Source organism: Myiozetetes cayanensis, unplaced genomic scaffold (genome assembly GCF_022539395.1).
Source record: "Myiozetetes cayanensis isolate MyiCay16 unplaced genomic scaffold, myiCay2020 scf1, whole genome shotgun sequence".
Lineage (NCBI taxonomy): Eukaryota > Metazoa > Chordata > Aves > Passeriformes > Tyrannidae > Myiozetetes > Myiozetetes cayanensis.
The window spans coordinates 91,537,623-91,560,630 of NW_026086604.1; the positions used below are offsets into that span (position 1 = coordinate 91,537,623).

Below are 23,008 nucleotides of genomic sequence, written 5' to 3' on the forward strand. Positions count from 1 at the left end.
AGGTAGAAAGAGATCTCTGTATGTTCTCTTCCATTTTTTTGCTTTACTTGCATCTCAGGCCATCTTTACTCACAGGCAAAAAGGCATTCATTCTGGAGATCTGATTACAGGCAGATAGCCCTACGAGCCTCCCTCTTATCATAAGGACAACAGAAGTTAATTTTACCTATGCTGCTAACCCCTTGATCCAGTTCTGCTCACCTTCGCTCAAGAGCAAAGTTACCTGTCTCAGAAGAGTACATATTCCATACAGTAACATATTTCCTGTGAGAAAACTTATGGGGTTATACTTTTTCACATTCACTTCCAAGGAAAAATTACGTATGCCAGTGCTTGGAAATATTGGAAACATTATGCAGATCCTTCTGGTATAATATTTTCATATATAAATCTTGGTACCACAGAAGGAAATACTTCTGCCTCATCCAATTCTAAGCAATTTAAGTGGAAACAAACTGAGAAAAGTGAGAGGGGAAAAACTGATTGGTGTTGGAGGAAATGCTCACATCTTCTGTGCTGTCCTGGAAGCCTGAAGTAAAGTTTCTGGCTATTTGGAGCAATGAGAGTTTTTTCATTTGATTCTATAGGCCCAAGATATCATCCTTTGTTTATTCAGTTTCAGTTCCCTTGTATTGGACTATCAGGATCTAACTGTGGAAGCAAATCTCTCAGTTGCTGGAGCTATCAAATAATCAAATATTACTCAAGAGGCTGAAGGTCTCTTGACTTTCAACCTGAGTTCCTTGAGACCGATGAGAACTTATGCTTGTCCCACCTGTGGCTAATTAACAATGCCTAAGTGAAACAGAACCCAAGAGCTGTAATAATTTATTTCCATTGTAAAAGGATACAATGTCACAAGAAAAAAGGAGGGGAGGGGAGGAGGAGGGGAGGGGAGGGAGGAGGGGAGGGAGGGGAGGGGAAGGGAGGGGAGGGGAGAAAAGAGAAGAACAGAAAAGAACAGAACAGAAAAGAAAAGAAGAGAAAAGAGAAAGGAAAAAAGAGAAAAGAGAAAAGAAAAGAGAAAAGATGTACTAGGCAATAACCTTGTTAGGAAACACAACAATAAGTAACACAGTCACATTGTGGCATACAGTACAAATTCTGCACACACTGCTGGAGGCTCAGGTCAGAAGTGCAAGCATATGTGAAGAGCAGTGGGAGGAGAGGTCTGGAATGGAAAAACGTTTGTGCATCCTGTCTCAATGTTAAGATCTGTGTGTTTCTCTTCCTCACTCAAAGACTACTCCTGGGTGGTTCTTGGGATAACCATGTGTCCCAGGCCCCTGACAGGATTCTTTTTGAGTACTAGAAGCAGTTCAGATATACCCTACAGGAAAAATATGTACCATATTGATATAACACATTACAGGAGTAATGCAACCAGAATATACAGGGAAAATTTTATATTACTATTTATTTAATTATCTCTTTAATTTTATTTTCTGTTACCTTGTTTTATAGAAGCAAATACTCCTTTAATGTTTACAAACTGAAATTAGGATATTGTAAAACATTTGACAGCAGAATTCAAGTTTAATGCACTATATGTACATACACAATAAATACAATTATACAGATTATAAAACAATTTATGGCTTTACTGAGTGCACATATATACACATATACCTACAGATATATGTGAAAACAAGTCAAAGAGCTTTGCTCAATATGATTCTGGTATATGGATCTAGTAAAGATTCTTACAAAATTGTAAATGATAGGTTAGAAGATACAGATTTCATTGTGTCTGTTGCAGAAAGAAAAGAAGAATGATGTGAAACTATAACAGCCCTGACCTATGGACTGAACAAATTATGATGGGTATCTAGTTAATCTTATCTCTTTCTCACAGGTATGATGATTACCATCACTTTGCCTAAACTATTTGCCTTTCAAAATTATTTTCATTGAGGCATGGTTAGTCCCTTTCCCTTCTGGTCCCTTCACGTAATGCTTACAAGGCCCAGTGTGGTCTGTTTTATGGAATCTTTGGACTTCAGCTCATGGGATACAGCCTTGAGAAATATGTCTTCTTCTGTATTTTCAGTACTGATACCTTCTAGAAATCTGCTTTGCCTATTTTACAATATAGTGCACAGTGTCTGGGTTTTGGTTTTGTTGCTCTTTTTGCATCATGGTATCTATGGGCACTCATAGCTGATACAAATGTTATGTATGTTTAGGTACAATAAATGAAGCATGGCTCTCAATGTACATTAGTTAATTAAAAGGCATATTTATAAACACATAGTGTAGTGAGACAATTAAATGCAAATCAAGCCATCACTTTTTATTCCTTTTGAGAATAACTTGTTAAACAGAGAGAAGAATCATTTATCTCTGACTTCACAGTCTCTACAAAACCTAGCTTCACTAGGATAACAAAGCAGTAAACTCTTGGTCCAAACCATTTTCTAGGATAAGCAGGTGCAAGTCTTATTCAAAACAGCCGAGCTTTGTGCAGTATATGGTGAGAATATGGCATTTTTATTTGGCTTTGTTCTCAGATTTGCCAAATTAAGAAAAATAGTTTATTTTCTTTCAGCAGGTACATTTGCAAAACTATGCAGGTACATTTGCTAAACTATACAGACTGAAATAGTACCTCTGTATAGGTGGTAATTCAGGGATCATGAAGATTTATGCCTGTACATCTTGACTCAACAAGGAATTGATTGTATATGCCATTATGGTCTTGAATAAATGGCGGAGGGTCCATGTAACAAATGGGAACTTGCAGTTAAAAACATCCTCTTGCACGATAATTGGTTTCTTTCGATCAGTTTAGAATGCTTTTTATCCCACAGATACATACTAGTAAAGAGAGTCAGTAAAACTTAACAGTGACTGGTATAAGAAAATAGTTATGTCCTATAAATCCTAATGCAGACATGGTAAATATATGATTTACCATCTGTTTTTGTTTATATCAGGTAAGCAGAGATGAAATTTTCAAATTGTGATTTGTGGCTGAAGGAGAGATATTTAGTTACATCATGCTGGCTCTTGTTCTGTTTCTCACTGAGAGAACCTGTGTGGAAGAGGTGGATGAAGTGTAGGGTAATGTTAGGGGCTGCCTCAATCCTTTTTTTTTTAATAAAAAGACAAAAAGATAAAACATTTGACTATAAATTATAAACAAAACAAAACACGAAAACTTTATCAAAGCATCATCAAACACACAAATGCTTTCCAATCAACACTTCTCTGTGAAAACAGTTATGGTAATCTGCAAGCATATATTGTTACTTTATGTGTTATTATAAAAGAGAGAATAGATGTGTTTGCAACAAGAGTTCATCAGAGTGATAGTGAATGGTGTTTGTAAACCATTTTCCCAGAAGAATCCATTCTGTCAAAAGTTTTGAAAGATCCTGGAGTCTCTGCTAAACATTTTTCTTCTAAAGTTTTGTTCTGACTACAAGGCTTTGAGAACAGGTACATCACTACAGTTAACCGAGGCTTAGCCAGTCACAACCACAGCTGACAACAGTGCACCATTTGCTGCTGAACTGTGCATGGCTGGACTGAACAGAGACCTGGGGTTTCTTTGATGCATGTTATGGCACAGAACATAACCTTTCATTGCACAACCTCAGACATGATGTGCTCTATTGGCAAATTAGGACTACTGCCTATTCTACTTACTCCAAGAAGCTGGGGTCTGAAATCACCTTTGCACAGACAAGCAAAGTATTTCCTCTCTGAGGTGATGTAATCAAAGATACAAAGCATCGAGTCCCTTTCTCAGTTTTAGTGTATCAACTAAATTTTCTTATTTCACCACAGAATAAAGTAGAGCACATCTTAGAATTATACAAATCTTTCCTAGTTCCCACTGACTAAAAGGACAGATTTCTGTTTTCTTCCACAGCCTGGCCTGTTACTTTCCCCATAATCTTCATCTGAGTAAATTCAGCAGTTTAGTCTGGAAATTGATTACATTTCCTTATGATTTGCTGAAGAATAATTTTAATTGAGTATATAATGGGAATGCTTGAGTAATGATGTAATTTAAAATATTCCTCAAATTAGTTACTAGTATTTGAAACTGTGAATAGCTAGAGTTGATGTAAGAGTTTCTAATCTGTTACCTATAAAATATGACAATGATCACCTGCTGAATGTGGTATTTTCTCCTCTCTTTTTCTTTTTCTCCCATGTTCTCTGGAGAAGTATGCTAATCAGCCATTGCTGCTGCTGCTATCATTTCATCAAATTTATAACAATTTAATAATAAACATTGCTGATTCACCTCCCTCTGAAGTACTCATGAAAACCTGTTATTAGGAAAGTTATGTTATTTTGATGCTTCTAGTTCTTATTTCTGAGTACAGAAATTATTGATCCACAAATGCTTAAAAGAAACAAAATCTTTCTAATCACTTACAAAAATACAGAAGTCTGCTCTTAAATTAGAGGATTAACTAGCTAGGACTGACTTTGCATATGGAATGACATGAGGAAAAGGGCAGTCTGAGTCATGTAACTGGCCTTGTTTATCTCAGTGAGAGAGAAAAATTTAATTTAGTGCATGCAATTTAACATGCAAAAGGTCAAACTGGTGCATGCCTGCAGGTAGTTAATCAGAAAACTCCTATAATTTCCAACCCAAACAATGTTAAGCAATACAAATGCAAATACTGGCCCTTGCTCTGTGAGGCTGATTTCAGCTGATATTCATAAACTCCTCTTGCTTCTGTCCTGAGTATTTTTCATGATACAAATTATTTTAATTAAAAAAGAGTGTATCTTTCCATGTTCTGTCCTTTTATTGTCTCCAGTAGGGTTGGAAACAGAGCAGAAGTGCAGCTGGGGCAGGATGCCTCTTGGGTGGACTCAAGTTTGTTTTAATTGAATCTAAAAAAACCTCGTTGTCTAACACATGGTATGTGCCATCTGACAGTGGATAAAAAGCCTCAGATCAGTGACAACTGAGATGGAAGCAAGACTGTGGTTGTATCAGCTGAAAGCAGCTCATAGTCTAGGTAAGGAAAGTGTGTGTGTGTGCAAGTTATTAGGAAGTCTTTTCTCAGTTACTGGGAGCTTTTTTCCTTTCTCCTCTCATTTTCCCTTCTCCCCTCTATTTTACACTCTCTATCACTTTAAACTTCCACTCAGCACTTCCAACCCTGTGCAGACCATCATGGAGCAGTACAGCTTCTGAGTTCACTTTGTGCCTGCTTTTTGTTTTATAGGCTAGTAATATGGGAAACATGTTGCTTTCTCTAAGATGCTGAATACCTTTTAGTTCTTCTCAATTTCCCTGATGAATGCTTCAATTACCCAAAAGATACCATTCTCCTGTCCCATTTTTCCTTTTGTAAATATACAGAGTAACTTTTTCCCCCCACAAAATCTCATAAGAAAACTACTTTCCTTCGAACCCTAACATACATATGCATTTCTATTCATCTTGTAATGCTGCTCCCTGATATTCAGTTGTGTCTTTTTCAAAATAATAATTAATTCAAATCCCAAACAAATTGGACTCAAATCAAGCATTGCTGTTAAATCTTAGAAATGATTGGGACCCTATAAGTGGCAAGCTTAGAATTCACATTTTGCTCCCAGGTGTCATAAAATGGTGTCTACATGCAAAACTCCAAGTTCTTAGAGCCAGTGTATGAATGTAACTGCTTTCTTATTTAGTGGAGCTACTCACAGATGGCTTATTATTCTAATTTTCCAAAGTCTGCCCTGGCTTATAGAATTACTTCAGGGCATAAAGCATTGATTTTGCTCTGTAAACTCATGTGTGGTTTAGGTGCTGACTGTCTATGGGCATCATCGTTTCACATATTGAGTGCCTTGTGGGGGGTGCAGAGTTCCTTCAGCTCACGTTGTGTTTAAGGTAAGTATGACGTAAATGGAAGGAGGCAGTAGAGACCTTGAGAAAGCCTCACTTCTCTATGAAGTATCATAATACACTTGAGCTTTGCTAGGCACTTTTAGTCTTCAAACATTTGGCAACGTAACTAGTCAGACATAATCTAATGTAAATCTCATTTATTTCTGCTCCCAGAAGGGAACAGATGAGGAGGCTGGTATAGTTTTAACGTTCTTGAACTGTGTATGGATGTCAAGGAGACAATACTATTTTTTACTGTGGCACATGTTTTAATTTTTAAACAATAAAAATGTACCCAGACAAGGCACATTTGGATCTGTTTCGTGACTGTAGTGTGCACTGGCTGATGAAGGACCAGCACTGGGGCTGTTCCTCTGCTCCAGGGACAGGACTGAGCAGGTGCAGTCTTATATCTCGGCTGAGCTGGGGGGGAAACACACCACTCAAGGGAGCTCTGTGATGACTCAAGGCTGAGGAGTGGGAGTCCTGGCTGTGGGATGCAGCTGGCTATTTCCTGTCTCACTGGTCAACTTTGCTTACTTGTATATGAAGCAGAGAGAGCTGTATGCCCACCTCGTCCTCTGCCATTCTTGTGTCTTCCTAGCAGTAAAGTAAACAGTATGAAAACAAAAATACCCCAAACAAACAAACAAACAAACAAACCCCAACAAAACAAACAAAGGATTAAAAGAAAAAATAAAGTGGAGGGAGATAGTGAGATGGACAAGTGTAACTTTCTGTTTCGATTTCATAAAATGTAGAGGGAATCCTTTGGATTTGATCCAAATGGTCTAGTAAGTATTGAATTTACTTTCTTTAACCTGCTTAGTAAAAACATTTAATTTAATTTGGTCTGCTCCAAATTCCACACAGGTTGAGAAGAGAGTCCTGGACTGAGTAAGGGAGAAACTGGAAAGCTAAAGTGACAGTACTAGACTCATATTTGGTTCTGTAAATAGTCAAGTGCTGAAACCTAAGATCACAAATATCTGCCTTGTTTGAATTTAGGTGAAGAAACATCAATGAGAATGTTGGTATGTGCAAAATTAACCCCATTCATAAGTCTGCAGAACTAGGGCTTAAGCTACACTCAATAGTTTGGCATAATTTTTTACTTACTTTTTCTCTACCACTTTCTGTAGGCTTAAAAGTAGACTATGAACTCTGAATAAGAAAATGGTAACTTTGTCTAATGTTTCTCAATTTTATTTTTTTTTTCAATGCTGTAAGTTTTGTAAACAGGAGAGACCTTTTGAAGGTTCTAGGAAGTTACACTGGTGAAAGCAGATTTCAGTCCACACAGCCAAATTTCCACATGAAGGTGCTCATTGTATTCCTAAATCCATAGCATTCATAATAGGCTCCAGTCACTCTGCCAAGAAAAAAAAAAAGGAGAATTCTGAGTCACTTGCAAAGAGGTTATAAAGTTTTGATCTGTGAAGCACAGATTTGGCACTTAGGAGTGTCATTTTCCTCTGAAGAGAATCAGAGTTGAGGGTGCACTGTGCTGCTTAGGTTCTAGACAATCAAGCAAAGGTATGACTGTTGGACAACATTGCAATTGGGAGCATGTGAATCATTAGAGAGATTAATAGGAAAGTTTTTGAACATGCATTCTTTTCCTAATATTTCTCATTTTTCCCAGGAATGGTCAGTTGCATAGGGAGCAGCACTAAGGTAGAGTGTAATGTGTGGTTTTGCTTGTGTTTATGGAAAATTGCAAAAGAAGAGAGTACTGGATTCATTCACAACACCTTTCTGTTCCTAGGAATAGTAAGGAAGTAGACCAAAAAAACCCCCAAACACAACAAAACCCACCTCCTTAGGCAAAGCACCAAGGATGTGGTCTTTTTGCTGGTAACTTGTCATTAAAGCCTGACAAATTTCACATACACACATGCACAAAACCTGCATGTGGACTCTTTAACTTTGATTCCAACTGTGATTTTTGATGACTGAATTACAGGGTTAAATAGTTGACAGTGAAAGCTGGAAAACTGAACTGAGTCATGAGAACCTGCAGGGCAGGGAATAAGGAAGACACTCTCCCCTGAAGGCCTGGGGAAAAGTTCCAGGTGCCTGGTGAGACTTCAGACTGTCAGCTAAGGTAGCAGTATGCATATCAAAATCAGCCTTCTCATGGATGTTTCAATGTTTGGTGTGGTGGGAAGACCGACACAACTGTGCTTTGTATCATTCAAATAAATGATGACCATGTCTGTCTCTGACATAGTCCAGTGCCAAAAGTAATCCCCAAAAGACCTCTAAGGACTTGAGAAGTGTGAGAGATTCATGTGGATTTGCTCATCACAGCAAATTCTGCTTTAAAATGTGTGATACGGAACTTATAAAGAGTTGGTCTTCTAGTATGTGCTTGTCTCAGTGCTGCCAGTGAAAGAAACACATCTAGAGAAAAGAGACAGCAAAATTGAATATTACTGTGTGGCTATGACAGAGCGGACTTGCCTAATATGCTTTTGCTAAATTTATTGTAACAAGCTTTCCAGACTGAAGCTCTCACTAATTAAAACAAGTAGATAAGTAGCCTTTAACCAGGCTCTCGGAAAATGGTTCCCTAACTGTTGCTCAGACCAGTGCTGTGGCTGATGGGCATATAAATGCCACAAGTAATTCATTTGAGCTTTTTGAAACAGAAGGCATTACTCTGGAGGTCGACTGCCCAAGGAGATGTTTGTAAAACAGGCAGTCTGTTTACCATCATTTTGATTATATTGTCAGTCATTTGACCAAATTCCTGGAAATCTCAGTGACTGGGGAAAAGGCTAAGCAAAATGGTCATTAGGTTAAACTATTAGGACATTTTATTTTCTTATTGGTTTGGTTTTATTAGTGCTATATAGGCATACAGTGCTTTACATTCTCTATCTCTACTGTAGAAAGGTTAGAATTTTGATTCATTTGACACTATGACTCGTCAAGCTGTGCCATATATACTAGGATCAAAAGTTGCTGAGCAAAAAGGCAGAGAATTTGTGTACTTTTACTACTCTTTGGCATCGTTTCTTTAGAAAATATTTGGAATTTTTTACAAACACAAAATTGTAGCAAAGGTGTGGAAAATAGATAAATAAGTTAGGACATCTCACACAACAAACAGTTTGGCAAAGGGACTTCAGGGAAAGAAATAAAACAGCGCATTTTTGAAACAAATAAGATGCTACCAAAGCTACATGGTATACTTGGGACAACAGAAAGCAGGTAGGCCCAGGTGTTGCTTGAGCGGTGCATCCTGCTTCTTTCGAAGTTTTTGCTTTTCCTGGTCATATAGAGAAAAAACTGTGAGCCTTTTGTATAGCAGACCTACAGTTGGGATTTTAGGAGTTATTCATAGGAGTACCAGTATTGACACAAGTGTTTGCTGTCTATTTATTATGTGTTGCACTTGAAAAGACAATGCACGTGTTACTTCAGAATGCTCGACTAGACTGTATGGAATATCAAGATCAGAATAAATGCCATGGGTGGAACTGCTCACAAGCATAATATATAGGGAACAGGCCTGTTTTGTGAATTATTGAAGATGGTGGAAATCAGTCTGTAAATCACAGCAGGTTTCTGTGATTTTAAATATGATAGGAGTGCTGGTAAAATACAATCACTCCCAAGTTTAAATTCCAAGTTTGTTTTAGTGAGCCTGGAAGTAAAAATTTAATAGATCTTGATGTCAACAGAGATTCCATAGCTGAGTTAAAGTCAGTCAAAAACAAAGAGGAAAACATAAACATAAACTCTCCCTTAAAGATGGAGGTAATGTGGTGGGTGTGCTCATGGAGCCATTCTGAGATGAAAATAATGGAAACCATAATGTTCTCAGTTTTTGTTGTTAGACTTGTTGCTACTGTCAGTGGGAGATTTTTCTTTTTAATTCTAGAAGAACTTTAATGATTTTATCTACAAACAAGAAAAGAGACTTAGAAATAGGGCCCAGCTTCAATTTAGGAGAGGATAGAGCTTTTCTCGAAAAACCTGAGGCTGTAATGTGACCATAAGAAATGAAGATAATCTGAGGTAGAAGTAAGTTACACCTAACTGAAAAACACTCTTAATAATACCACAGAAGAATAAATATTTGAGGAAGAATGCAGACATCAATTGACTCCTACCCTGTATTAAATGGAAACACATGCTCTGTACTAGGAACTAGATCAGGGTGGGAAGAGGAGCAGACAAGAAGCCCCAAGCTCCTTTTCATTTCAGTGTCATACTCAATCAGGGCCACTGCCAAATTAACCCCCAGTGTTGAGCCAGTTCAAAACCATTCAGTTCAAGGCTGAAACATATCTCTCTTCTCTCTCTCTCCCCTCCCCAACTTTGTTCATAAACATGCTTCAGTCAGGTGTTAATTACAGTCTCCAGTAAAGCCTCAGAGCCTCACAGATTCTCCTGGGGAAAATGACTGGACTCAGCACTTTGCAGATCTGTTTATTTTACTTTACTGCACTTTAGTTACCCCAGCTGGTTTGCTACAGGCAGAGAAGACCAGGGAAAGCCCAGCCTATGGAAGAGTCCAGAGGAACTAAAGTGTATTCCTCTTCTGAATTGAATAGCTTACATGAGAATTGCTTACCCGTAGTGTGTTGATTGGATGTTGAAGTGTCCTTTCTCCAGGGACCTGACCTTTCAATACTCCGAAAAGTGTGCTTCTTGCCAAGTCATTCCAAGCCATCTTCTCTTATGCCATGTTTCACAGGCAAAAGGCATGTGTGAGAACATCTTGCCACATACTATTTGTTATTGTTAATAGTACGAATTATTTGCTAATCTCTGATGATGTGATCAGCACCGAACAAGACACAGAGAAGCACAAAGCATACCCTGAGGAGTTTATAATTTCGAAGACAAACATAGATGAGACAACATGCACTTGGAAGAGCCTGAAGTCGATGTTGACCTACTAAGAATTTAAAACAAATTAACTAGGAGTGGGAGATGATTTTCTTTTCTTTTCTTTTCTTTTCTTTTCTTTTCTTTTCTTTTCTTTTCTTTTCTTTTCTTTTCTTTTCTTTTCTTTTCTTTTCTTTCTTTTCTTTTCTTTTCTTTTCTTTTCTTTTCTTTTCTTTTCTTTTCTTTTCTTTTCTTTTCTTTTCTTTCTTTTCTTTTCTTCTTTTCTTTTCTTTTTTTTCTTTTCTTTTCTTTTCTTTTCTTTTCTTTTCTTTTCTTTTCTTTTCTTTTCTTTTCTTTTCTTTTCTTTTCTTTTCTTTTCTTTTCTTTTCTTTTCTTTTCTTTTCTTTTCTTTTCTTTTCTTTTTTTTTTTTTTTTTCTGATGCAGTCTGTTTTAAAGAACAGACTTTTTTATTTGGGCTGTAGCAAGAAAATGTTGTCATGAAAAGCATACATGTCTTACCTTACCATTCCCTCTCTGGGAAATGAATTAGGTCATACTCTTACTTATGAAAATTGGCAGGCTATTGTTGAAGCAGATGCAATTACGTTAAGTTACATCAGGTGGTCATCTGACCAAATAGGTACACAGGCTTGTTTTCAGATATGCCAACAAGCTAATTGTTCCAAGCTCACGAAAGACTGAATAAGAATTTGAAATATTATGTATCAGCTTGCTATTTCTTGGAATGTACACTTTTCTTAGATAGAGAAATATTGCTCCTCTAGTGAGGAGAAATTCCAGATATTTTTATACTGCCTAAGATTCTCAAGTAAAACTTGTTTGGATGGCAAGTTAATTTCATTTCTAGCAGTAGCTACCTAGGTACACATATAACAACAAAAATATAATTTTTAATTTGAGAATCAATACGTTCTTTTGTGCAACTGTATTCCTGTTGAGTTTTTACAGGATCTTGACTGCTTTAACTGTTGACCAGTGCTTTCTGGAAATCAGACAAGTTCACAATGCAAAGGCTTGTCTATACAGGTAAATTACCAGCAGTTAACTAAGATGTGAGTTACATTAGCTACTCTGCCCTAAAACCTCCTACGGACATTGAGAGGCACACTATGATTTCCTTTGTATGAACTGGCTTTCTCAACTGCATGTAAATGTAGAAGTGCAGGGAGTAGCCAGCATGGTGTAAATTCATATGTAGCTTGTAAATTCACACCCTACCTTCCTTGCATAAGCAAACCAATAGTCAAGGCCTTGCATTCATTCTACTGGCATAAACCTGAATGAATAGGTAAACCTTACACCTTGCCCTGAAGGTAAATACATTTAGGCTAATGTGATGTAGGGAATGTTGTCAGGAGCCAGGGCATCACAGTAAATAATCTTGGGGGAGTTAGTAAAAGCACCTCATTAAAAGTACTTCAGAAATTCTCAGCGGTTAAGAGGGAGAGAGGACATTCTCAATGCCAAAGGCAGAAGAACACCTAGCAATCCTGAAGAAGGTGAGCATGACTTGAAATACAGCTTCTTGCCCTGTGTGTCATTCTTTTTTGTATGGTTTTGAAGGGAATCTCATTAAATAGTAGATTTCTCTAACATTTTAGGCAGAATGAATACTAATTATTTATTATCTTTGGCAGTGAAAGTTACAGGAGTGCAGCTGAGCTCAGACTTGCCAAGTCTCATGTAGCTGAAAAGGAGACTTTCTCTCAGCAACCCCTGGACCTTCCCTTTACATTTCTCTCTCCAATGAGTATTCCTCAAGGTGATTCAATGATATATTTAATATATTTTTTTCAGGTACATTGAACTGTCCTTCCAAAATGCCACTACTTGACAACCCTGTAAGGCACAGTCATGCAATGCTGAGCTGATTCCCGTCTGCAGTAGAGCAGCAACAGTAACCTCATCTGCTCAGGTTTCATTGAAGGTCAAAAGCAGTTAAAGATCAGGGGGGCCCTGCTTGAGAGGAATGAGCATCTCCCTTTTTCTCCTGCCATTGTTACTTATGTGGGAATACACACAGAACTGCCTTTCACGTTTTAATTAGATTCTTATGTAAAAAGAGTATGTTTGTCCAAACACTCATGAGCCATCAGGTTGGTTTTTTTCAACCTCTGTTATTTGATGGCCTCAGGAATCCATTTGCAGAATGTGATTTTACCTAAACACAAATATTTACTGTGAAGTATTTATCTTTGATTAACAGTCTAAGAAATTTCATATGTTCAAAAAGCCACTCAATTTTCAGTGAGTGGAGGTACAGCATTTTATTAAAAGTACTTTCTTCAGTTTTGATCAGAAAGCTTAAGAGAGCTGTGAAAAAAGCATAGTGACTAAAATCTTCCCCCTGCATTCCCTGAACATAAACCTACAAAAGTGAAGTGGTGCTGATTGCAGATTGGGGAGGTGACAAGCATGAGCTAGGTACTACAGTAGTGGAGTTAAAGTGCTACTGTAGGCTTCAAAATGGGCAAAGCACAAGAGCTCCTGAAGCCTGTGTATACGGTTACTGGTTTATACCAAAGGCCACGTCTTCAATGTCATAGTTAGCTATGGGAGCCAGAATAATTCTCACACAAATGTATGTTTTTCTATTTTGCAATCACAGCTTTATTTTGTGGTTCACACATTCAGTTTTCTAACTCTGAAATTGGATATCTGATCTGAGGAAGTTTTAGGTATCTTCTGTGCTTGTGAAGCAAAACCGGGGACAATACGTCATATTTTTCTGAGATGTTGCTCAGGGTTGAGTTCTGTGGAGATTTCTCTTCCTTCCTCCCTCCCTCTCATAAAGTTGCATTTTAAATGACTGATGTGAACTGGATGGCTAGCTTTCAGCCAGTCATTTAGAAGAGATCAAACCAGGCCCAGAAAATGAACACAGACTGTACCATCATGCACTTACCAAACATGGTGTGCAAGAAATAACCATGGACTGCCATACTTATTAATTATTGGGATAAATTCTGCTCATTTTATGTATCTGGGAATTTATTGTTACTATTGGGCTCTGGCCTGTGTGCTACGTAGAGAGAAACCACACTATTTTAGCAGATGCTAAATAAAGCAATCATATTGGTGATGGCTTGCCAGAACTAAAATGCTTCTCTGGTCCCCAAGTTGGCCTCTCGAGCCAGTAGTGCTACCTGCTCCAGAGGTGTATTTTATATCTTTCAAAGGACAGCGTAGACAATATGACAGTATTTGTATTGGCAACACATGCTGACAATAAACTCAGAGTAACATAAGTTTGGGGTACTGACCCTCTAAGGGCTGCCATTCAACTCTGCCCCAAGCATGGGATGTTACAATTTAGAACTGCTTGCAGAGATATTTCTCCACAGGGATCTGTAAATGAAGCTGCACTATTATGTGAAGAGTGCAGAATAAACGTGCTTTGCTCTTACTAAGTGCAGTGTGACAATTTCTGTTCTAAGCATTTGTCCCCTCTCATGCTGGTAAATTCATGTAACCATCCTGATAAAGAATAAGGGAGTGCTGTATCTACTTTGTGAAAACCCTTTGTTTACCCTAGATATGCAGGATAACACAGTCCGAGCTTAGGTTCTCTCCTTGGGACATCATATCTCAATTGCTTATGCAATGTGTCTCAGAGCAACCCGCAGCCCAGTTCTTACATTGCATGCTTGTGCTGTGAACTTCTGAGGTGGATTCAAATCAGAGCACAAGTGGCATGATGCTGCCTTGTCTGTTGTGTTTTGGCATCTGACAGATGAGAGCTCTGGTGGCAATGCAGAGTGTGCTGTGGATAGCCGTGGATGTAAAATAGAATTTAAATTAACTCCAGGAACCCTTGCAATCACTACTCTGTTTTATCTTTGTGAATGAGCACATTGTGCCTGATAGTTACGTTAACAAAACATTTAAAATACGAGTTTGTATTCCAGATTAGTTTTAGATAATCCCAACTACCTATTTTAAATTTCCTCAGTGTTATTAACTATTATTGTTTAGCTGCTTAATATGTGATTAAGTCAATGAAATAATTTACTACATCACACCACAACAGCCAGAGGCCAGCATAGCATGGCTCTGCACCTGACCAAAGTCTTCACATAGCCTTACCCTTGGGACCCGTTTTACTGAGAAAGGAAGCATTTGGCTCAAATACCAGTATTATTCCTCATTCTTTCTGTAGCATTTGGAACTGGTAGCTGGTTGACCATGGAGTACCTGAGAAGGGATATCAGGTTTAGCATGTCAGGTGTTCATGCTCCCTGAGCATTGTATTGTTGAACTACTTGGGTATAGCAACGAAGTGCAGACATATTGAACCCATTAGCTCCATGTGAATGGTTTGAAAAAAAATAGCCCACTTTAGTCTTATTTTTAAAGAAAGATGAAGTAATGTAATGCAATTATAAGATCCTGAAATATGACTGATTTATTGAGAGACACCACATTTACCTTCAGTGACACAGCTGAAAAAACCTTGGAAGTAAAAAACAACTTCTGGTTTAAAAAAAAACACTTGATGTGATATGCAGGTTTTGGAAATACTGGCACAAACTTCTGTTTTATTCAAACACATGTGACTGAGTTATCCATGGTCAGAATTTGGCCCTCTTATTTTTTCAGTCTAGGGCACAGTTCTCAATTATACCGCTGGAAGTAGAGTTAAAGTGAGAATCCTCATATTTGTGTAAAGGTTAAATTGGCCCATACAGAAAGAGTTGAAGAGAGTTGGTTTGTTCTTCATCTTGTTCTCTTGAGCACCCTGGACTCTAACTGAAGAAGAAATAGAAAAGTTATAACGTGACCTGAAAGAAAAGCTGCTCCTGTGACACCTCTATACCACAATGGTTTAGATCATGTTTTTGAATTACTTATGCAAGCTCAAACTGCGCTGTGTGCAGTGTGCTGTTCCACAGAATTCTGAAGTCACTGACAAATCATTATAGTGAACTAGATGGTCCTTGGTCTTATTAGCATCCTTCTGTTGTAACTAATTCTTCCTGTGTTAAGCTCATGCCTTTCAACTAATATTTGTATGGATTTAAAAATTCCTGCTAGAAGTCTAGTTTTTCATTTTGCTTCTAGGTATTTTTATAAAGGTCAAAAAGCTTCCTAACCAAAGAAGACATGGTATTTTCATTTCTTCTCCTCTGAAGTCCAAGGCTTAAGACAGCAAATTGTATCATGGAGGTCTGGGTTCTGGCCCTTTCTGCCACTGGTTGATAATGCAAGTTCGAAGGGGCAACTCTCCTGAAACAGTACCTTGATGGTAAGGCTGAAAGATACGGCTGTATTAGCAGATTAAAATACAGTTGAATGATAATACAATGTGTCTGCTCTGCTGGAAAGTGTTATACCCTTGCTGGATAGTATTTTAATGGTTATTTTAAAGTCCTTGAAGAATGTCCTGTGACATAGTATTTAGGGTGGTCTGTGGGGGATTGTGGGTTTAGGAGTGAGGAACTGAATTTAGACATTTTGTTACTCTGGAGAGTGTTCTAACATTTAGGGAAAATAGGTACATGTCATCACACCATCTGTTCAGTATTTTTTTTACATCAGCTAAAACCTTTAAACAAATCACCTAGACAGCCTCAGTCACATTTTTTTCTTTTGCTTACAAACCTGAAAATATATTAGGAATATTTGATATTCGTATTTTTATTCTATTTTACATTTCTGCTCTAGGCAAATGAAATTCTGTGTAGAATAATGGAGTGGTTTTGTGAGTTGATTTTGAGTAAATCATATGAGTTTCCTATGCAGTCTGATGTCAGATAGATGCTCAAGACAGTCATAAAGTTTTATGATATGTCTGCAATGCAATCAGTGAGACGAGTTGGGTACTTTCTGAAATGTCTGCTGTGAGCTGAAATCTGTGCCACCAACAGTCTATGCTGTCTATGATAACTGATTCAGAAATCAGCTTGTCTGCCATGATGAAGTGACAGCAGCCTTCCTAGGCTGAAAAACATCAGATTTGCCAGATTTATGAAGTATTTTGTAGATATCTTTCAAACTTACTACTTCTTTCTTAAGGAGTCTTGTGTTAACTGAATACTTTTGTAAAATCATCTAGTTGGATCACCCCTATGTCTTTCTATTCCCCAAGTTCAGCTAAGACAGTGTGGGAAAAGCCCAGGTACTCTGGGCTCTTTCTATATTCAGTGAAGAGTAACAATCTCAAGAGCCCTTCAGTGAGGGGTAACAGAGAATGGCTCTTGGCTTAGGCCCCTCTGTTTATTGTCTGAACTAAGTAGGGTGACCCTGGGGCTCCTTGATTTGCTGTAAATAATACACAAATGATGCACAGTCTCTCATTAAAGTCTATTTAGATGCTTCTCACATTAAAAACAGTGAAGTCCAAGTGCCAATAATTACAACCTGCCCTTCTGTTGAAGTCCTCTTTTATTCTGCCCACTAATTATTTTTCTTCTTACTTTCCATCTATTTCCCATTTGTCACTTCTTTAAAAAACATCATCTAAATAACCCCATCTTTCAAAAGACAAAATCTGTGAGCAGAATTTCTCTGCTGCATTGTTCCCTTCCTAATGGTTGTTTTTCCACAGTATCAAACCCTGTTACTTGGGAAAGGTAGCAGAAAAGAAAAAAAGAAAGCATGTGTGCAGAGGATATACCCAGAAATCAGAACCATGCCATGTAAAATTGTTACAGCTGTTTCTGTTTTTATTGACTGTTTCTTTTGGATCCATTTCTCTGACAACTGCCGCTCATGTGAGCAGGAAGGCATGCAGCATGACATTGCTGTGGACTGCGGGGTCCTAGGGCCAGGAGTAGGTGGAGAGGGGAGGGAAAGGAAGAGGGTGTGGTGGTGAGGACATTTATGTGGGACACATCAAAGCACATCCTTGTAATATGTTACAGTAACCCAGGAAATTCAGTGCAGATGTAGTGAATAACCTCACGGCAATCTGGGGTTTGCAATGCTGTTCCAGCAGCAGCAGCTGTCACGGTACTTGATTTTTCAAATTTCAGTGAGCCACTTCTCCCCCTGCTCTCTCATACAAATCCACTCTGTTTTTTTCGGTTTCCTCCTCTGAGCAGCTTCGCTACATAGACTTTCATGCAAACGAAAGTTAAGTGCGCTACAAATGAGTTATTCTGTGCCTCTTATAAGCTGGGAAGGAGCAAAGACTGATTGTTATAGCCTTTCTTGATTTGCTTGGATATGACATTAAAGGGGCTGTTCAAACATGGAAATGGTGAATTAGGTGATTCTATACATGGAGGGAAATAGCAAGAGAGAGGTTTTTCCATGTGAGTAGATATTGATCTCTTTTATGGACACTATGAACTATCTGCCTCCTTTGATAGAATCACTAGATGAAAGCTGAAAGATAGGAAATGCAATTTCAGATGTTCAACTCAGTTCATTGACCAAAGAGAGAAAAATCTAGAAAGAACTCTGAAAAACAGAGTTGGCTTTTTTTCCTGCTTTCTCTTTATCCCTTGGAATTTCTCTACTAGTATCTCCTTTAGTAAATGCTCAGTCTGAAAGGGGTAGATCTCGATATGTTTTGTTCCATATGCAAAATACACGTACACCAGTTACTTTCACAAAAATGATTTAGAACATACATGGACCCTTCATATATCTTACACAGCTATTACGATGTTATATTTTATGGATGAATGTATGGTTTTGGTCAACAATAAGGCTGCCTTTAAAAATAACACTGAAAGCAACCAAACAACAATATTAAGTTTTTATTTTGCTGACCAATGCAAAAGGACAGTAAATGTAAATGAAAATGTAAATCAAAATGAAAAGAAAATTATAAACTGCATCTTGTGATGTACAGTCATTTGAGATGAAAATAAAAAATAATATTATAGATAAATGCTTTATATTTTATTAAGCATTACTTTTTGCTCAGCAATTTGTACTGAAACTCCTTCTCCCATCTGTCCCTGGTTTTCATCCATATGTGGAACCTCAGTGTGTCCCTGATATTTGTCAATTTGTCAAAGCTTTGGCAAAAGGTGGAGGAAAATAGACCAAAAACTAGAATCTTCAGTCAGAACACACTGAAATCATGTGGATTGGATTCAAATCCCAAAGCCAGTCATACCTCTTCAGCTTTTGATTAGAAATTAAACTCAAAACTAAAGGGCATGTAGCTCTAAGGATCATTGCAGCTTTAGCTAAAATGAAGCCCAGAACCATAGACTTGTTTTGAAAGAAACTAAACTCAATACAAATGTGAAGAACTGACAAAAACCACTGTTAACAAAAGCAGCATCTATATACAAAATTCACTTCATTCACACTCTGATGACACCAGTTCAGGGTGGAAAAAAATTTATGATTTTCATGTGCAGATCATACCAATTTTGCTTTAACTAGGCACTATTTTTCTGAACAGGGATTCACACATATAATGCTAGTTTTTCCTCACAAACATCTGTTTGCATGTACAAATTATGTTCATGGATAGCAAAATACCCCATAATATGCTGCCTTTACCTGGGTCTGTCTACCCTTTTTTTTTTTTTTCTCCTGTGACTTTTATTTGTGGAGGGTTTATTATTAATGAGTCACTCTGAAAGACTGGTGCTTTATGAGCAAGAGAGATGGAGAGTGAGATGCCTGTGAGTCTCTGGACTCTATGTAAATACCCAGAACAAACCATTAAAAAAACATATGCATTCGTTTAAAACCTGGGAGCAGAACTAAGTTGTAAAAGCAACTGGTGATGCATCTTTTGCGACTACACATTTCCAGGCCACTGCTTTATGCATTGACCATTTTCCATACAGTTAACTGAAAAAAGTAGGTGGGGCAAAATGGGAAAAAACATTTTTAAAATGAGATTTATAGCAATTTTTGGCTGTGGATGATTCAGAAATACTAGTATAAGAGGGATTTTATCAGACTTTCGGGATGTTAGTTTTAGGCTACAGAGAAAGGTTTGAATAAACAAATCAAATCTCCATCAGACATGAAGTAACTGCATCTTCTGAAGTTCAAGACAGCTTGACAGTCATTGAGGTAACTTTCAAGTTACCTTTATATAAATTGTATTTGATTGCAGTAAAAACCTGCAGTTCTGGAGATCCTCACAAAGATAAAATACTAGAATAGTGAGGATAAAATATAAATGAGTATATATGAGAATCCAGTATCTTTCCTTTATTCTTTCATGGACTTATTGGGACAGAATGTTTTCCCATACACTCTGCAAATCCAAAGCCAAGCTGCTACAAGCATACTGACACTGGCTTGCAAGCACTTATGTTGTTTCTGTTGATCAGCAAAAACCTTTCTCTACATTCTTTCTTGACTGTCTTTTGAATGGGACTAATGTCCAAAAGTGACAAAAAACCTAAAAGCTTTTGTTTTGTTTTTGCTGGAAAAAAAATTTAAATAAGAACAACCTTTGATTACTCAAGGATGCTGGGACTCTTTTTGTTCCTAACAGGGTTGTGTCGTATTCTCCATTTGCTCTTTTCCATTCTCTGGCTTTTTATTTCTCCCTGTCCAGAATATACCTGGAAAATAATTTCTGCTGTGCTTACAAACTTAGGTATTTTAAAAATTCAGCCAAAGTTTTTTTCTTTTCTGACTAATTTTTCAATATTTCCTCTCAGATTGTTATAACTTATCTTTAGGTCTTCAGAATACAGTATTTCCTTACCTTTTTTTTTTTTTTTTCCCATAAGTTCTTTATGTCTCAAACTTGCAGTGAATTACATAAAATCTCTGTCTAGTCTTGGCTGAGTCACTTGAAGTTTTGCTATTTGGCTCTTTACTGCGGATTAGTATGTGACAATTTTATGCCATTGGTGTGACTTACAAAATTTACTAAACCAGCCTCATGTTCAAGAAACTAGGAAGGCAGCTATCACAAAGTGAGTCAGCATCTCAGGCACACTAATTTTAATAGAAAGAAAATTCACATGCCCAAATACCTTGGAAAATCTGAGGTCTCAGCCTCAGCTTGCACCTTTTGGTTATTCTCTTCTCAAATCATGTATTACAGTCAGAAAAAGACTTTTCTGAAAATGTCTTTACTACTTTCTGGGTCAGATAGAGTTTTAATGGAGCTAAGATAACTTAATGGGTACATAACAACAGGCACTGTGGGAAGGCAACAATGGTAGGAGACGGGTAGAATTATATTAGAGATTGTGGGAAAAGCCAAGAGAAAGATGTCAAATAGGCAGTTTGTGTTGGATCTGGAAAACTCGATTGGAGGATTTTTGTGAGACTAAAGCCAGTGACTATAATGACTTCCACTGAAATGATGTAGATGCATGTTAGTGAAAGAACCTGGCAGTTCCTGTCACGTAGGCGGAAAGTCAGGGACCAGTGAGAGCAGGGACTGACTCTGTACATGGCAGGCTGGTTTCTTTGATCACCTAAACTGGTGTCTCTGGTGCACAAACTTCCTAATCATATCCATTTGATGATTTCTTTATTAAATCCAAAGTACCAAATATGGGGCAAAATGTTTCTTAGTGCCTAAAATTTAAATGTTCCTGATTTGCTGTGACACATAGATACCTACATATAAATGTTGCTGTTTGTTCAAAGTCCATTCCAACTGTATGTCCTTTTCCATGGGAAAGGGAGAAAACCGGAGACCAATCTACAAATTGTCATACATTTTCACAAACCCTGGAAGCTGTTACTCTCTTAATGTTTTTGGGGTTTTTTTTGCCCATAGATTCCGCTGTCTATGATATAAAGTCAGAAAGTCTATATTTTGGGCCTCAACAGTAACTCTAGGTACCTCCTGCTTCACAAGCCCTGCAAAGTCATTGCAATTGTCACTAGATTGAACAAAGTTAACCACAAACCTGACCTTCAGCAGATTTGTGTTTTACTTTCTTAAAACTTCATTGCCAGGAAAATTGCCTAAGCAACTATTGGATGAAAATTGCAAACAGGGAATATGTTAGATCTGGTTACTTCTCTGTGTCAGAAAAGAAAGGAAAAAAATCAGTTTGTCTGGGTTTTTATTTTATGGTTCAAATAACATAACTAATGTGCCTGTGGATTAGTCTTGTGGGCTAAACATTTAAAAGTTGGCTTCAGATTAGCTGAGGAATAAACATGATTGTTTTGATGGAAAAAACTCTTTGATTGAGGTGAAGGATCAGTGCATAGAAGGTATAAATTGCAAAAATAAGTAGAGAGAATTATGTCTGATGTTAATCAATCAATAAAGCATATATTTGGGATGAAATAAACTAGCTAGAGTTAGAAATAATAAAGTAAAGGTGTAATTTAATTAGAATAGCATACTCACATTCTAGAATGGAAGGAGGTCAGTTTCCTTTCAAGGCCTCTATAAGCTTGTGATTCTACTCTATAGTGGTTTATTTATTTTTCACTCACTCCTAAGTGCTAGTCTTCTTTTGAACAGAGTTGCAGTCTTTACTGCTGCCTTTTGTAGTGGGTTCCACAAGTTAACCCTTTCAAAACACATATTTTTTCAACCAACCTCAGGCTACAACATAATCTCAAAACTACAGTGGAAATATTCTAATCAGAAAAGCTTATAACCTCTCTAACAAATTAGGAACAAGAAGGCTGACATTTCACTTATTAAAATATGGGATGGGGAAAGGGTATAATGATTTATGTTCTCCCTCCCCCCCCCTTCAGTTTGTTAAATTAATGCAAGTTCTAGAATTGAATTAATTTCTGGCATTCCCCACACTCATGTATTCAACAATATCACAGCCAGACAATGACAAGAGGATAAAATAATCCAGATGTCTTCAGTTCATGAAGAAAAGAGTGAATGTTCTCTTTCACATTTACAACTAACTGTATTTGAATAAGATTAATTTTCTCTAAAAAGGGTGTCTGCATGCTTTTTAGTTAAGGTTGTTTATAAAATCTGAAGATAGTGAGATGAGTCTTGACCTATAGGTAGATCAGTAAGTGGCTAGTCGGGACATAATCTTTTTTTCTTTTTGGTATGCATTTTTGGGTTATTTTTAGGTGTGAAGGCTGTTAAAGAAACACAGACACAAATGACATAAAGTTCAGCATTTTTCTTCCCTCTAAATCAATACCCATACACTTCTCCAAACTTTTGAATAAACAAAATTATTTCCCTGTGTTTATTGATGCATGTGATTTATGTGAGCTATTGTTATGTGATTTATGTGAGTTATTTCTTTCTTTTAGTTTTCTTCTTTAGTATCAGTCTCCAAGAAGAGAAAAATGAGTGTGTAACTAAATTGAAACTTAATTTGTTCTTTTCATTTTCAGGTCATTGTTTTGGTTTTGTTTGGGGTGGGTTTGTTTTGTTTTTGGTTTCGTTTCTTGTT

General features: G+C 37.3%; 1 long non-coding RNA gene across 1 annotated transcript in view; it reads left to right on the plus strand.

The window, feature by feature from the left end:
* The first annotated feature begins 4,755 nt into the window (after positions 1 to 4,755).
* LOC126642146 (uncharacterized) overlaps positions 4,756 to 23,008 on the plus strand; it is a 44,635-nt gene continuing 26,382 nt past the window's right edge. The window contains exons 1-2 of the long non-coding RNA XR_007629392.1: positions 4,756 to 4,991; positions 5,771 to 5,857. This is a non-coding gene — a long non-coding RNA (uncharacterized LOC126642146). The remainder of the gene's footprint in view (positions 4,992 to 5,770; positions 5,858 to 23,008) is intronic.